This window comes from Haliotis rubra, unplaced genomic scaffold (assembly GCF_003918875.1).
Source record: "Haliotis rubra isolate DU_JTF1 unplaced genomic scaffold, ASM391887v1 Scf205, whole genome shotgun sequence".
NCBI lineage: Eukaryota > Metazoa > Mollusca > Gastropoda > Lepetellida > Haliotidae > Haliotis > Haliotis rubra.
The window spans coordinates 675,806-692,905 of NW_025766059.1; the positions used below are offsets into that span (position 1 = coordinate 675,806).

At 42.2% G+C, this 17,100-nt stretch overlaps 1 protein-coding gene across 10 annotated transcripts in view; it reads right to left on the reverse strand.

The window, feature by feature from the left end:
* Nucleotides 1-17,100, reverse strand: part of LOC124276067 (beta-1,4-mannosyltransferase egh-like) — a 129,001-nt gene that overhangs the window by 82,226 nt on the left and 29,675 nt on the right. For 3 of the 10 annotated variants that reach the window (XM_046711707.1, XM_046711713.1, XM_046711712.1), the window contains exon 1: nt 4,439-4,628. The exons of the other annotated variants lie outside the window; for them this stretch is intronic. The gene's annotated coding sequence lies outside the window, so the exon portion shown is untranslated. Of the gene's footprint in view, nt 1-4,438; nt 4,629-17,100 lie in introns of those variants that run through there. 10 annotated transcript variants of the gene reach the window in all.

A 17,100-nucleotide genomic window follows, 5' to 3' on the forward strand; every position in this document is an offset into this window, starting at 1 on the left:
CTAATTAACAACTAGTTCATTCAAGAGACTCGATATCAGTCTAGCCTAGTCTAGTATTCCACAACAGGCATACTGTACCACTACAAATCTGTTGTTACAGCCGTGGGGATTGTGAACACGTTACACCAGCGATATTAAGCCAAGGGCTCTAATAAGGTCACTGTGACCCCACTGAGGAAGAGGTTAAACTGGGTTTTTACGGCTGAGTTTTGGCAACTAATTCCCTCAGATGAACTATGTAATGATGGCCTCCTTAACCTGCAGATCATGTCAATTGGTTGCATCGTGGCATTATGCACTAATCAGCTTCTAATTGTGAACATCAAGGGCGCGATACATCAGACATTGTTGCTGACTAGAGAATCTCCCTGCAACAACTGCTCAGCCATGTTTTAATTACCTCACTTACATAGCAGACCACTTCCTCAACTGCCAATCCGGTGAAAAGCAAGGCACACCCATAACTTATCACAAATAATTTAAAGGTCACATGCAACCAAAAAATCAAACATAATTAAAACACAATTATCACTTATTCATGACATATAATATACATTGCTGGTTATGAAAAAACATATAAACAAAATTATAAGCGTACAATCGCAAATCAAAAGTGCAATATTGTGTACTTCGGTTCACTTCCCAAGAAACGAAGCAGCCGGGATACCGAACCCAGTCAGAGCGGGTGGGTGTGCACTCAAGTGTAACGGCTGGTTCATTTGCAGATGCCCTCACGGCTGATTGTGTGTGTATATATATAGAGATGTTGGGTTTTGTAAATACATGCTCATTTTTTGTGTATAACATTTTGCAATCAACAGACATCATAACATGTCATGTGTTCAAGTATCACACCTGCCTGTCTGTGTAATTACATAATGTGACAGAGACCGAACTCGGGCCATAAATCAATGCATTTTGTTTATGGTGTATAGCCTGATTGGTGTTAAGTTCAAATTGCATGTGGTCAGTGATAGCAGCTGTGTATTGAATATTGTCATTAGCAGACAGGCAGGCAGACACACAGGTGTCAATAAAACAAGACATTGAGTTTAGTCTGTGACAACGACATATCTATATCACAGTTAGAAATTCTGTCAACGCTAAATAATGACATTGCTTTTAAGCATCGAACTGAGAAAGTGACTCGGTAAGAAGAACGTGTGGTGAAATAGACAAATGAAATTATATAAACAGTTAATTTACTGTCATAACATATAAAAGCTCGCCTGTGAGATATCAACAAAACATTAGAAAAATAGCCCACACCAAAGCCTTCACCGAAAGTATTCACCGGACAACCCGTTTCCAAGCTGCGAACCTGCTTCACTGCGCACGTGTGAAACCCGTTTTCCCCAGAAAAGTCTGGGGACAATTAGTGAAACGTTTGAACTCCGATTTCGCGCGGTTTTTTTCATCGCGTTATTTTTCAACTTTATAAGTTGAATTTGCATTTTTGACGATTTGTTTCGGTAAGTCCATACTGAAAGGTATCAGAATCTGCAAAGTTGTGTTTTACGTTGCATGTGACCTTTAAGGAAAAATTCTTTTATCCTTAGTTTTTGGTAACATGTCTAATGCAGTAAGAGTGAGTGAGTGAGTTATTCCCCATGGGGAGGTCAAGCATAGAGTGTAGAGATTCATTCTGTAGTGATACCCTATGGGGAAGACAAGCATTGAATATGGGAGACCTTTTCTGTTGCATGAGTGAGTGAGTGAGTGGTCTGTAAATAATCGAGTCTGGACCAGACAACCCAGTGATCAACAGCATGAGCATCGATCTACGCAATTGGGAACCCATGACATATGTCAACCAAGTCGGCAAGCCTGACCACCCAATCCCGTTAGTCGCCTCTTACAACATGGGGTTACTGAAGATCATAGATTCTTTCTAGCCTGGATCTTCACAGGTCTTTTCTGTTGAAGACACCCTATGGGGAAGACAAGCATAGAGTACATAGACCTGTTCCATTCTCAGGGGGTTATAGATTAATGCTTAGTCCCTGATAAAAAGACAGCAACAAATAAATCCATTTAAATAGAAAAGGAGCCCCAGTAAGATGAGAGATTCAGAACCTGAAGGAATCTAGACTTGCTTCATTGGGCGGACGCTCTAACCACTACACCACGGAGGCGGTCCAGCATTGCAGGAGGACAAGGCATTGGGGGAAAAAATGTGGTTCACTGTGAGACAGACTAGCATGGGTTATTGAGGACCAATCTGTCTGTGAGTCCCTTCAAGGACAAAAGCAACATGGAAACACTAATGTTTTCTACATCCAGGATGTGATTGTACATTGATCACTCCAAATATGGTCATAGATTGCCATAGCAATGGGCCTTCAACACCAGATACAATTTTTTAAACAATCATTGCTCATTACGAATAATAGATGTGCCATTAGTCTGCTTCTAATGCCATAGAAGGAGACTAATTCTGTGTTTGGATTGCTTGTTGAAGCCGCCCATTAAAATATTCAAACACATTACATTTCACGAACGATTCCGGCGATTGGTAAGCTGCATGTTTCAGTATGGGATTTCTCCTCATAACGTTTTTGGAATGGTTAGTTTGTTGTAACAATGCACACACATTTTGCTGTTTAACAATGCACACGTTTTGTTGGTTAACAATGCATACATGTTAGGTTGTTTAATGCACACACATTTTTGTTGTTTTACAATGCACACACGTTTTCGTTGTTTTACAATGCACAGCGTTTTCGTTGTTTACAATACACACACACGTTTTTGGAATGGTTAGTTTGTTGTAACAATGCACACACATTTTGCTGTTTAACAATGCACACGTTTTGTTGGTTAACAATGCATACATGTTAGGTTGTTTAATGCACACACATTTTTGCTGTGTAACAATGCACACATGTATTGTTGTTTATCAATGCACACACATTTTGCTGTGTAACAATGCACACACACGTTTTGCTGTGTAACAATACACACACGTTTTGCTGTGTAACAATACACACACGTTTTGCTGTGTAACAATGCACACACACGTTTTGCTGTGTAACAATGCACACACGTTTTGCTGTGTAACAATGCATACACGTTTTGCTGTTTAACAATGCACATGTGTTATGATGGAAGTCTTATAGAATTGAATATGGACCAGACAATCCGGTAATTGACAACGCCCTCAATGACATGCATCAACCGAGCCAGTTGGCCTGACCACCTGATCCTGTTAGTTGCCCCCCAACACTCATAATCAATACAACTGCTTTAAAATGGAGTGTCAAGGTATGTTGGTATGATAGTGTTGAATTATTAAACAACTTCATTATCAACTACATGTAATACATGCTAATTCAAACCAATCAATTACATCTTATCACTTATTTTGTGTAATAACTGGAATATTTCATACTCAAACAATGTACGATTACATATCATGAAGTGTTTATATGCTAAAAAATAAAATCTGAGCATATATTACAAAAGTGTTTTCATACAATGATGTTTTCTTTTTGAAATACACGACAGGGCATCAAAAATATATAATTAACATAATCATAAAGATGCATAAAACACTTTTGCATCAGTAGACAATATACAGAGTAGAATTGGTTAAAATCTCATAATTGATGATTGCTTCATTACAACCGATCAATCATCGAAAATAATTGGTTAGTGTTATTTATGAAATTTGTCAATGCACAAAGAAAATAAGGAACAAACATGTAGTTCTTTGGGGTTTTTTTGGCAAAATTTCACATCTTTAAAGGATGGCAAGGATGTTACGAACATAAATTTCTTGGAGTCTTGAAGATAAATTCAATCATGACTTGGAACGAATTTGTAGTGCTTATGAAATGTAACAGACAAAACCAGCCTTGTGAAATATTTTGTTAATGAAAACAAGTGGTCCAGAATTGTTTGTGTTTGATTATGAGAAAACATGATTGATTGCTAGGTCGTTTAGTCACTGCGACCCATCTTCGATTATTTCAATTAATCGGACCACCACTAATACAGAGTAATTGAATAATCAATCAACAACTGTTATCAGACAATGCCCATATCGCTGTGTAACTTTTAATAATCGTGAATCTCATGTTTTTAAAATACAGATAAAATTCTATCAAACATATTTTTATTAGAACATGTTTGGACAATCGCAGGACAGTTTCACAGGAATAGTCATGAATAAGATCCTTTGAAAATAGACTGTTGTTTCAGATTAACTGAAAGATGAAACTGAAACTGCAACCACCAACAAACATGTGTTTACACCACCAGTTTACTCCATTTCCCCGACATGATAAAGATATGCAGTGTGATCAACAAGCTCTCAGCAGTCTGCTTGTATTGTGAAAGTATTAACTGTGATATGATGAGTTAACACAGCTTTTCCTTCCTGTCCCCTCCCCCTGCCTTGATAATGAGGCATTATCATTATCACGTTATCACTGACCTGGGTCATCTTGTTCAAACACTCTGTCTCCCTCCATTCTGTGGGCCTCTCCCCTCTCACTTGAATGCTCGCTGACCCGTAGTGTTACATATCGTCACCCTGTCCTAACACCCAATGGGCTGGAGAATATGAACACTTTGTAAAGTGAGTGCCTGTAGTGAGAACAGTGTATTCTCTACACTACCTGGTGACACAGTACTGACTTCAGTCTGGCGGAACAAACAGCAAGATGCCAGGCAGGAAGTAGTTGCTATCGTTCACCCGCTTGAGGGAATATTCGTAGATCATCCGGGCATTTAAACATGGAAAAATATACAATTACGCATTTAAAATTTTAGATACGCCAAAAGTTTAAAACAAATTCGTAATGAAAAAAGACACAAGTTGTACTGTTAGTATTGGACAAGTGCTGTACTGTCAGTATAGGATGAGTAATTTTTATGAAATCATTTCCATTATATTAAAGTTGGTTTTGATTAGGTATTGAACACACCTGCTTAGTAAACTTACTCAATGACATATACTTAGGTGAGTAAAATGACTGAAATAGCACATATTTGAAAGCAGTGGGTAACGGAAAATGCAAAATTACAGTGGGTAACCCACATGAGCTAAATCTTATCTGGAGCTCTGATACAGGATTTATTGGGTTTTTTCCAAGATGGACATTTAATACAGAAATATTTACCTGAAACATCTTTCCCTAAAGCGATTAACTTTGAAAATGTTACAGGGTTATTGTGTTGAGTATGATGTCAAACATAACCTGTTCCTAGTTTTATTGTCTGTTTGCTTTGTATCAAATTTATGTTACTATTGCACTAAAACACTTTATTTCAATTCAGTGGAGAAAATCATTTTTTCTAAGTTTTTCATGAAAAGTTGGACCAGACCTAAAAACTGGTTATGTAGGATGAGCAGATTGTCAGCCGCCCTCCCTTCCTATACAGAGCTCCCAAATCTGTCATTTGGAGGTCACACTGGTCCCCTTGAAAGCCCCCTTATTCAACACTGTGTATCTCCTTGACCAGCCCACTGTTATCCCCTGACCAACCACCTCACCAACCACTGTCCCCTTGACCCAACCACCTCACCAACCACTGTCTCCCCTTGACCCAACCACCTCACCAACCACTGTCTCCCCTTGACCCAACCATCTCACCAACCACTGTCTATCCCTTGACATCTAAACCACTCTCACCAACCACTGTCAACCCCTCTTTGACCCAACCACCTCTACCAACCACTGTCATCCCTTGACCCAACCACCTCACCAACCAATGTCATCCCCTTGACCCAACCACCTCACCAACCACTGTCATCCCTTGACCCAACCACCTCACCAACCACTGTCATCCCCTTGACCCAACCACCTCACCAACCAATGTCATCCCCTTGACCAAACCATCTCCCTCACCAACCACTGTCACCCTTGACCCAACCACCTCACCAACCACTGTCATCCCCTTGACCCAACCACCTCACCAACCACTGTCATCCCTTTGACCCAACCATCTCATCAACCATTGTCATCCCCTTGACCCAACCACCTCACCAACCACTGTCATCCCTTGACCCAACCACCTCACCAACCATTGTCATCCCCTTGACCCAACCACCACCTCACCAACCATTGTCATCCCCTTGACCCAACCACCTCACCAACCACTGTCATCCCCTTGACCCAACCACCTCACCAACCACTGTCTCCCCCTTGACCCAACCACCTCACCAACCACTGTCATCCCCTTGACCCAACCACCTCATCAACCACTGTCGTCCCCTTGACCCAACCACCTCACCAACCATTGTCTCCCCCTTGACCCAACCATCTCACCAACCACTGTCATCCCCTTGACCCAACCACCTCACCAACCATTGTGTCCCCCTTGACCCAACCACCTCACCAACCACTGTCATCCCCTTGACCCAACCACCTCATCAACCACTGTCATCCCCTTGACCCAAATCCCACCTCACCAACCATTGTCATCCCCTTGACCCAAATCCACCTCACCAACCACTGTCATCCCTTGACCCAACCACCTCACCAACCATTGTCATCCCCTTGACCCAACCACCTCACCAACCACTGTCATCCCCTTGACCCCAACCACTTCACCAACCACTGTCATCTCCCTTGACCCAACCACCTCACCAACCACTGTCATCCCCTTGACCCAACCACCTCACCAACCACTGTCATCCCCTTGACCCAACCATCTCACCAACCACCATTGTCTCCCCTTTGACCCAACCATCTCACCAACCACTGTCCCCTTGACCCAACCACTGTCATCCCCTTCATCAACCATTGTCATCCCCTTGACCCAACCACCTCACCAACCATTGTCATCCCCTTGACCCAACCACCTCACCAACCATTGTCATCCCCTTGACCCACCTCACCACCACCGTCATCCTCACCAACCACTGTCTGTCCCCCCTTGACCCAACCACCTCACCAACCACTGTCATCCCTTGACCCAACCACCTCATCAACCATTGTCATCCCCTTGACCCAACCACCTCATCAACCACTGTCTCCCCCTTGACCCAACCACCTCACCAACCACTGTCATCCCCTTGACCCAACCACCTCATCAACCATTGTCTCCCCTTGACCCAACCACCTCACCAACCACTGTCATCCCCTTGACCCAACCACCTCATCAACCACTGTCATCCCCTTGACCCCCTTGACCCAACCACCTCACCAACCATTGTCATCCCCTTGACCAAACCACCTCACCAACCACTGTCATCCCCTTGACCCAACCACCTCACCAACCACTGTCATCCCCTTGACCCAACCACCTCACCAACCACTGTCATCCCCTTGACCCAACCACCTCATCAACCATTGTCTTCCCCTTGACCCAACCACCTCACCAACCACTGTCATCCCCTTGACCCAACCACCTCATCAACCACTGTGGCCCCTTGACCCAACAACCTCACCAACCATTGTCTCCCCCTTGACCCAAACACCTCACCAACCATTGTCTCCCCTTGACCCAACCACCTCACCAACCACTGTCTCCCCTTGATCCAACCACCTCACCAGCCATTGTCACTCCTTGACCCAACCACCTCACCAGCCATTGTCTCCTCTTTACCCAACCACCTCACCAACCACTGTCTCCCCTTGACCAAACCCTCCAACTGAGCACTGACTTGAATGTTCCAGCATTGCAATGTAACATAACATTGTATTCACATTGTTCAACTGTCATCCCCTTGTGACCCAACCACCTCACCAACCATTGTCTCCCCCTTGACCCAACCACCTCATCAACCATTGTCTCCCCTTGACCCAACCACCTCACCAACCATTGTCTTCCCCTTGACCCAACCACCTCACCAACCATTGTCTCCCCTTGACCCAACCACCTCACCAACCATTGTCATCCCCTTGACCCAACCACCTCACCAACCAGTCTCCCCCTTGACCCAACCACCTCACCAACCATTGTCATCCCCTTGACCCAACCACCTCACCAACCACTGTCATCCCCTTGACCAACCCTCCAACTGAGCACTGACTTGAATGTTCCAGCATTGCAATGCAACATTATTCACATTGCTCAACCACACAAGCAAGTAGCCAGGCAAAACCATCCGTCTTGGCACTGCCTCAAATACACATTGCACTAAATATAACTCTGCAATTCCACATCTTATTGATACATCCCCTTGAGTCTGGCAGGTCTGCTGAAAGTGAACATTTCAGACACTACGGAACCTTGTTTCAAATAGCGAACAGACTAAATGACCTTTCTATCAGTAGCAGGGCTGACAGATCAGGGAAAAATTCTTTTCAAATCAAGCTAAAAGTCCATGTCTATTTTCAGCCTATCTTTGAGATTCCTAGAAAAAACACCAACATACTTGACAATGACGTTTACAAGTGATAGTTGTGTTTTATGGAGGAAGTGTTTGGCCGCAGGTGCCCCACCATTCAATGATGTGTTCTTCACAGGGAGAATCCTGTGTATTTCACACAAGTGGTTTTGGCTGTGTCTTCTGAAGCTAGCTTTAATGCTAGCACTTGGAATGTGTCTTCAGAGTTCAGAAATCAAGTAAATAATATATGGTGTCTACATTTTGTTGACATTTGCTGGTGCTTTTGGCAAACTACGATTGCTGTTCAAATATGTGAAGCTAATATTTGTGGTTCTGTTACCACTACCTTCTCTTCTTGTTAACTCACAATATGAGATAGCTTCGATGGACTATCATCACATGGGGATAAAAGACTTTCAGGAAAGTAGAAATGTGTTGTTCCTTCCGAGCGTTTCCTTCAAGCATGATGTGCCCAGGAAGAATACATTATTTAAGGCTTTTATTTTGCTAGAGAATTCATAGATACCTATAGGTAGACATAGGGCTGAAGAATATACAACAAGATAAATACACACAAAAATTTCCACCATGAAGATTCAAGTTTTTGGTTACTCCTCCAGGGGTCAACTCCATTCCAAAGGCGATTTACTCGCTGGGTCACAATATGACAGACACAACATTGCAGACAATCAGACATAACATTGCAGACAATCAGACACAACATTGCAGACAATCAGACATAACATTGCAGACAATCAGACACAACATTGCAGACAACCAGACATAACATTGCAGACAATCAGATATAACATTGCAGACAATCAGACATAACATTGCAGACAATCAGACACAACATTGCAGACAACATTCAGACACAACATTGCAGACAACCAGACACAACATTGCAGACAATCAGACATAACATTGCAGACAATCAGACATAACATTGGCAGACAACCAGACACAACATTGCAGACAATCAGACACAACATTGCAGACAATCAGACATAACATTGCAGACAATCAGACACAACATTGCAGACAGAATCAGCAGACAATCAGACATAACATTGCAGACAATCAGACATTGCAGACAATTGCAGACAACACAACATTGCAGATACCAGACATAACATTGCAGATAATCAGACACAACATTGCAGATCATAACATTGCAGACAATCAGACATAACATTGCAGACAATCAGACACAACATTGCAGACAATCACAACATTGCAGACAATCAGACACAACATTGCAGACAACCAGACATAACATTGCAGACAACAGATCAGACATAACATTGCAGACAATCAGACATAACATTGCAGACAATCAGACACAACATTGCAGACAATCAGACATAACATTGCAGACAACCAGACATAACATTGCAGACAACCAGACATAACATTGCAGACAATCAGACATAACATTGCAGACAATCAGACACAACATTGCAGACAATCAGACACAACAGACAATAACATTGCAGACAACCAGACATAACATTGCAGACAATCAGACATAACATTGCAGACAATCAGACATAACATTGCAGACATTCAGACACAACATTGCAGACAATCAGACATAACATTGCAGACAATCAGACACAACATTGCAGACAATCAGACATAACATTGCAGACAATCAGACATAACATTGCAGACAATCAGACACAACATTGCAGACAATCAGACATAACATTGCAGACAACCAGACATAACATTGCAGACAATCAGACATAACATTGCAGACAATCAGACATGCAGACAATCAGGCATAACATTGCAGACAATCAGACATAACATTGCAGACAATCAGACATAACATTGCAGACAACCAGACACAACATTGCAGACAATCAGACATAACATGGCAGACATTCAGACACAACATGGCAGACAATCAGACCAGTTTCAGCAAGGATTCAAACAAAATATATCTGGTTGATTTCCCCCATCCTGTAGCAGAGCAGCCATTATGCAGGTATGTGGTCACCACCTATATGCTGTAAACCCTTGAATAAACACCAGCCTCAAGTGGCACAGGATAGAAAACAGTCACCTGAACCACTACCCCTGGCTTTATCTATCCTGGGTCGAATTCAGACGTGTTTGTTTTTCCTGTCTTCCTTGTTTGTTGTTTTACACGCCATTCAAGTAAATAATCATGTCAGGACTGGATAATGTTGGTGGGTACGGTGATCAAGAAATCAACGCTGTCACGCCTACCTCATCTATCCGGTTGCCTCTAACATCAGTATAGGTTGCTGGTGGGTACGGTGATCTAAGAAATCAACTCTAACATGCCTACCTCATCTGCTGGTAGCCTACCTCATCTATAGGTTGCCTCTAACATCAGTATAGGTTGCTGGTGGCCTACGCTCATCTATCTATCGGTTGCCTCTAACATCAGTATAGGTTGCTGGTGGCCTACGGTGATCGAGAAATCAACCCTGTCACGCTGGCGTATACCTCATCTATCCGGTTGCCTCTAACATCAGTATAGGTTGCTGGTGGGGCCTACCTCCTGCGGCATTTATCCGGGTTGCCTCTAACATCAGTATAGGTTGCTGGTGGCCTACCTCATCTATCCGGTTGCCTCTAACATCAGTATAGGTTGCTGGTGGCCTACCTCATCTATCCGGTTGCCTCTAACATCAGTATAGGTTGCTGGTGGCCTACCTCATCTATCCGGTTGCCTCTAACATCAGTATAGGTTGCTGGTGGCCTACCTCATCTATCCGGTTGCCTCTAACATCAGTATAGGTTGCTGGTGGCCGATCATAAACAGGGATCCCCACTGGATTCATCATACATGCGAATGTTATTTTATGCCACAGTTCTGGTATTCATTTTAGATGGTTAATGCGACAAAAGCAATTTATATGATGGTGATCTGTAAATAAAGGATGATCAGATTTGCGTGTGTTTGATACAATAAGCAATGCACCACAATATTGCGATAACATGTTGATCACCTAACACAGGCGTATCTAGAGGGGGGATGCAGGGGTGCGCAACCCCCCCCCCCTCCCCCACATCCTGAAAGTTCATTAAATGACCATAGAAACTCGTGAAAATGAAGTGTGCACCCTTCTTTCTCAATAAGCTGTATCCGCCCCTGCATAATCAAATGAGTGAGTGAGTTTAGTTTTACACCGCTTTTAGCAATATCATTGCAGAGAACACCAGAAATGGGCTTCACACATTCACACATTGTTCCCATGTGGGGAATCAACCTAGGGCTTGATGATATGCATCACTGACCTTAAAAGTGTTAATTTCACTAGAAATTGACGGTTATGTCAAAATTTACACTGTTACTATCAAAATATACCTTTTTAAAGAAAATAACTAAAGATAGCATATCGTGATATGCATCGAATCTTATCATTCCAAGATATTGCGATAAGTATTGTATCGTGAAATTTCTGTATCGTCACACCTCTAGTATTTTCCCTTGGAAGTGATGCCCAGGGCTATCGTTGGTCAGTTGCTGGACAGTGTTAAGGCCTTTAGGACTGACAAGTGTCCTATGGACGCCAGCTCACATACTTCTATCAGCAGAAGGCTAATAGTAAATGGAGGTTTGCATTGACTTGTAAAATATAGCATAGAGTGCTTATAATCCCTCTGGCTAGAAGCATATTTAGACAGATAGGTCATTAGCAGTTTGTAAAATAGACATGAAGGAGAAGAGAGTACTGAATAATATTTTACCATATTCGCCTTAATAAGCACTCTGGGAACTATGGTAATTTAGTCGGGAGGTACTTACTGAAACCACAAAGCTACTATTGTTGTCTGAGATCAGAATTTACTTAAAACTACCATGAAAGTAAAAAACTGAACACAGTGAGTGAGTGAGTGAGTGAGTGAGTGAGTATGGTTGAGTGAGTGAGCTTTTAGAAATATTGCAATATTTCAGCAATATCATGGCAGGGGACACCAGAAATGGGCTTCACACATTGTACCCATGTGGGGAATCAAACCCTGGTCTTTGGCGTGACGAGCGAACACTTTAACCACTAGGCTACTCCACCGCCCCCACTGAACACAGAAATGTACCTAATTATATATATTGTGTTAAGATTCTTCTAAAAACTAAGACATCATTTAGAGGAAAAAACTCATAGCTATGAATTATCTGTTGTTTTCAGCTGTTATTTTCGTCACTTTAGTGGTATTTGATACTTTCACACCTGACTTTACCTGTCCATGTTGGTTCTCAAGTCATCTGGAGATGGACAAATAGGTTAACGATGCCAAGGTAATCAACTTTCAAAACACTATAAAAACATCTTTAAGTTTGAATCTGTGAACCAAAAGAAGGAATTGTTTCACAAACTTAGTGACAGAAATAGCTGACAGTTGACAACTAAGATTAATATGTGCCAGTTACCCTCAAAATTACCAACACATCTAACCCTGATATCTCTCTCACTCTCCCCAACACACACAGATCACCACCAGATGTACCTCAACAACTAACCCTAACCCTGATCACTCACCCTCCGCCCACCCCCACATCTAACCCTGATCACTCACCACCTGCCCATCACGTCATCTAACCCTGATCACCACCCTACCCCCACATCTACGTCCATCTAACCCTGATCACCACCAGATCTACCCAATTAACCCTGATCATCACCACCTTATCCCCACATCTTACCTGATAACTCACCCCCAGACCCCGACATCTAACCCTGATCACCACCAGATCTACCCCCGACATCTAACCCTGATCACCACCAGACCTACCCCACATCTAACCCTGATCACTCACCCCCGCCAACCTGACATCTAACCCTGATCACCACCAGACCCACCCCCCACATCTAACCCTGATCACTCACCACCAGACCCACCCCAACATCTAACCCTGATCGCTCACCCCAGATTCTCACTGTGACCCCCACACCTGCTGACCCACCTCCAGCTGACACAGGCTTTAAGTGTGAAATGCCCCAGTGTACTATTACCCAGTCATTATCGAAGTCGGAACAATGCCAATGAATTCAGCAATGACTATTTCTGTTCAATACACCCAACGTGCATTTTTAACTATGGGAATTCCATACTCTTTTGTGGTAAATAATTTACATTGGTAACAGTTTCAAAAACTTCATCACAACAATGGAATAACAGATGTCACTGAGTTAATATGAAGCATTATTGTTGGGGATTTGTGTGTTTAGGAAATACATTAATACTTCCATGCAATATATCACACAATGTTAGTTCCTCTTTCTGTTTATTTATTTACAAAGTAGAGATCTGATTATTTTGTTTTCATGGATATACAGAACATGATACTGAGAGTGATTATAACCAGTTTTAATCTGCGATCTCACCCAAAAATCGAAGTTTCACTCCTGTTACTATACATTATGAGATACCTCTTAGCATGAGTGAGTGAGTTGGGTTTTATGCCGCTTTTAACAATATTCCAGCAATTTCACCCCATGGGACACCAGAAATGGGCTTCACACATTGTACCCATATGGGTAATCGAACCCAGGTCTTCGGCGTGTCAAGGGAACGCTTTAACCACTAGGCTACCCCACTGCCCCCTCTCAGCATGAAGGACAACGCCAATGAATGTCACCTCAGCAAAATTCAAATTTAACCAACGATTATGTGGTGTCTTATGACTGAGGCATTCAGACAAGCCTATCTGATTTCTGTACCTCAAAAAAAAAATGTAACAGGAGAGTTCTGAATGCAAAAACAAAAGGCACACTATAGTACACTTTACACATTACTTTGTTTCTGAGCTCTAAGACATGTATACCTATGTGGGGGTCCTATCATTGGAGTGTATGGTGTCTGGTAGCTTTGTTTGTGGAAAGTTGATATTTCTAAATTGAGGTGATGAAGAAAAAAGCCTCATCATTTCAGAAATCAAACCTACACAACTGGTTCATTTTTCTGTCAGACTGCCTAGCTGTTATCTAAGTGGTCACCTGACCTGACCAAATGACATGTCCTTTGACTGGATGGTTGGTTGGTTGGTTGGTTGGTTGGTTTACACCACACTCAGCAATATTCCCGCTATATAGCAGTGGTCTGTAAATAATCGAGTCTGGACCAGACAATCCAGTGACCAATCTACGCAATTGGGATACGATGACACGTGTCAACCAAGTCACTGCCTCCGTGGTGTAGTGGTTAGAGCGTCCGCCCGGAGAGCCGAAGGTCGCGGGTTCGATCCCCGACCGCGTCATACCAAAAGACGTTAAAATATGGTAGCAATTTGACCCTGTATATTTTGGTTACAATAATGATTAACTGAATGCTATACAAATATACACATGATGCTTTCATCACACATGGGTACACAGAGTGAAGCCCATTTCTGGTGTCTCCTGCTGTGATATTGCTGGAATATTGCTAAAAGTGACGTAAAACTAAACTCACTCACTCATCACAAATCAAGACATTTCACAAAGCAGTTATTAGTGCTAAAAAGCAGTTGAGAGTTTTTACATCTGTAGCTCAACCATCAGCCAAACCTGCTCCCCCATTTTACATTAAGCATCAGCAAGATTGCAGCAATGGTTGCCATTCCAGGCTTGCTGGTGTGAACACTTTTCTCAAGAAATATCGAAGAATTCTCAATTCTGCTATGAACCTGTAAGAGCAATAATCCAGCAATGTCACGGCGGGGGACACCAGTAATGGGCTTCACACATTGTACCCATATGGGGAATCGAACCCGGGTCTTTGGCGTGACAATCGATGCTTTAACCACTAGGCTACCCCACCGGGCCCTGAACCTGTAAGATTTCCAGGTGAGACTATAGGCCATCTACTGATGATTGCCGTAAGAAGTGACTAATTGGTTCACATGGTCAAGCTCAGGTTTGATTGATGTCCTTGCATCCTAATTGCATGGGTTGACGCTCATGACATCAATCACTGGATTGCTTGATCCGGACTTGGTTACCTATATTTTAATTCCTTCCTCAAAATGTTCTGAAATATATCACTAATATACACCATTTAACTTCATTGAGAATCTTTATATCATTTTATGCCTTATTGTTGAGAGTAGTCAGTTACTAAATCTTACATCATAGACATGTTTTAGCATATTTAAGGCTTGTAACTGTCATTTGACAACAGTGATACATAACAATTCTAGCAAATGGAAGCACTGAAATTTGTTTATTCTGGCCATAACTCATCCCCGTTGTGACATATACAACTGACAATATTATCATGATTTACTGTTAAACATTCATAAATAATAACAATCATTGATTTTGAGAACATTCTGCCTAATGCAGATTCCAAAAGCGTCTTGCTGAGAAGACATAGTTGTGTGGGTTTCATTACTCAACTTAATAGGCTACTTTACAGAAGTATGGATTTGCTTAGACATTAAGACAAGAGCCTGAAATAGATATAAGCACTAAAACTATCTGTGATCCATTAAGATGTGATGTTCCAAACACTGCATGCTATCCTCGAGCAGAACAAGATCAGTGTAATTAGGAGTGAGTGAGTGAGTGAGTGAGTTTAGTTTTATGCTGGCTATGTGGAGACAGTCTGTAAATAATTGAGTCTGGACCAGACAATTCAGTGATCAACAGCATGAGCATCAATCTGTGCAATTGGGAACCGAAGACATGTGTCAACCAAGTCAGCGAGCCTGACCACCCGATCCTGTTAGTCGCCTCTTACGACAAGCATGGGTTACTGAAGATCAATTCTAACCCGGATCTTCATGGGTCCAGTGTAATTAGGGTTGATTGATGAAGGGAGTAAGTGTTGCCAGGATTTTAAATTTAACAACCTCAGTATGTCTGTTCAACTAGCAGTTTGATGTATGATTCTGATAAATTTTAGGACAATTATTAAGTTTAACCTGTGTGCAATCCATGTCCAGGAGATCCTGCTCTATACCACTGACGCAACTCTACAGGAGATCCTGCTGTATACCACTGACGCAACTCTACAGGAGATCCTGCTGTATACCACTGACACAACTCTACAGGAGATCCTGCTGTATACCACTGACGCAACTCTACAGGAGATCCTGCTGTATACCACTGACGCAACTCTACAGGAGATCCTGCTGTATACCACTGACACAACTCTACAGTCAACATCTTCATATCGGTTTAACTCTTTCAACACCAGTCAACCAGAAACTGCCAGTGTCTTTGCATTCATTATTTAGTACTGATGGGAATTGGTTGAAATCTCACAATTGATGACTGGTTCATGACCAACAAGCAATCATCAAAAACAAGAAGACAAAGTCATCAATATCCCCCGCAATGGCAAAATACGCTTCATGATTATGTCTACGAGTTATGATTATGTCAAATATTTAGGTGTGTATATAGAAAGGTGGAAGGAGAGTATTGAAAGGTTTTTAAAGTTCTGCTCCAGAAAGCAGCACTATCACCAATTTCAGGCTAAGTCAAACTTGTTGCCATGGAAATGCCAAAAATATTTTATTCAGAATTCCAAAACTACCAAAAGGCACAAATACACCACCAGATCTATCTATGTGCCAAGTTTGGTGAAGAAACATTGAACGGTTTTAGAGTTCTGCTCCGGAAAAGAGCACAACCACCAATTTCAGTCTAAGTCAAACTTGTTGCCATGGAAACGCCAAAAATATTTTATTCAGAATTCCAAAACTACCAAAAGGCACCAGTACACCACCAGATCTATCTATGTGCCAAGTTTGGTGAAGAAATAGTGAACGGTTTTAGAGTTCTGCTCCGGAAAAGAACACAACCACCAATTTCAGTCTATGTCAAACTTGTTGCCATGGAAACGCCAAA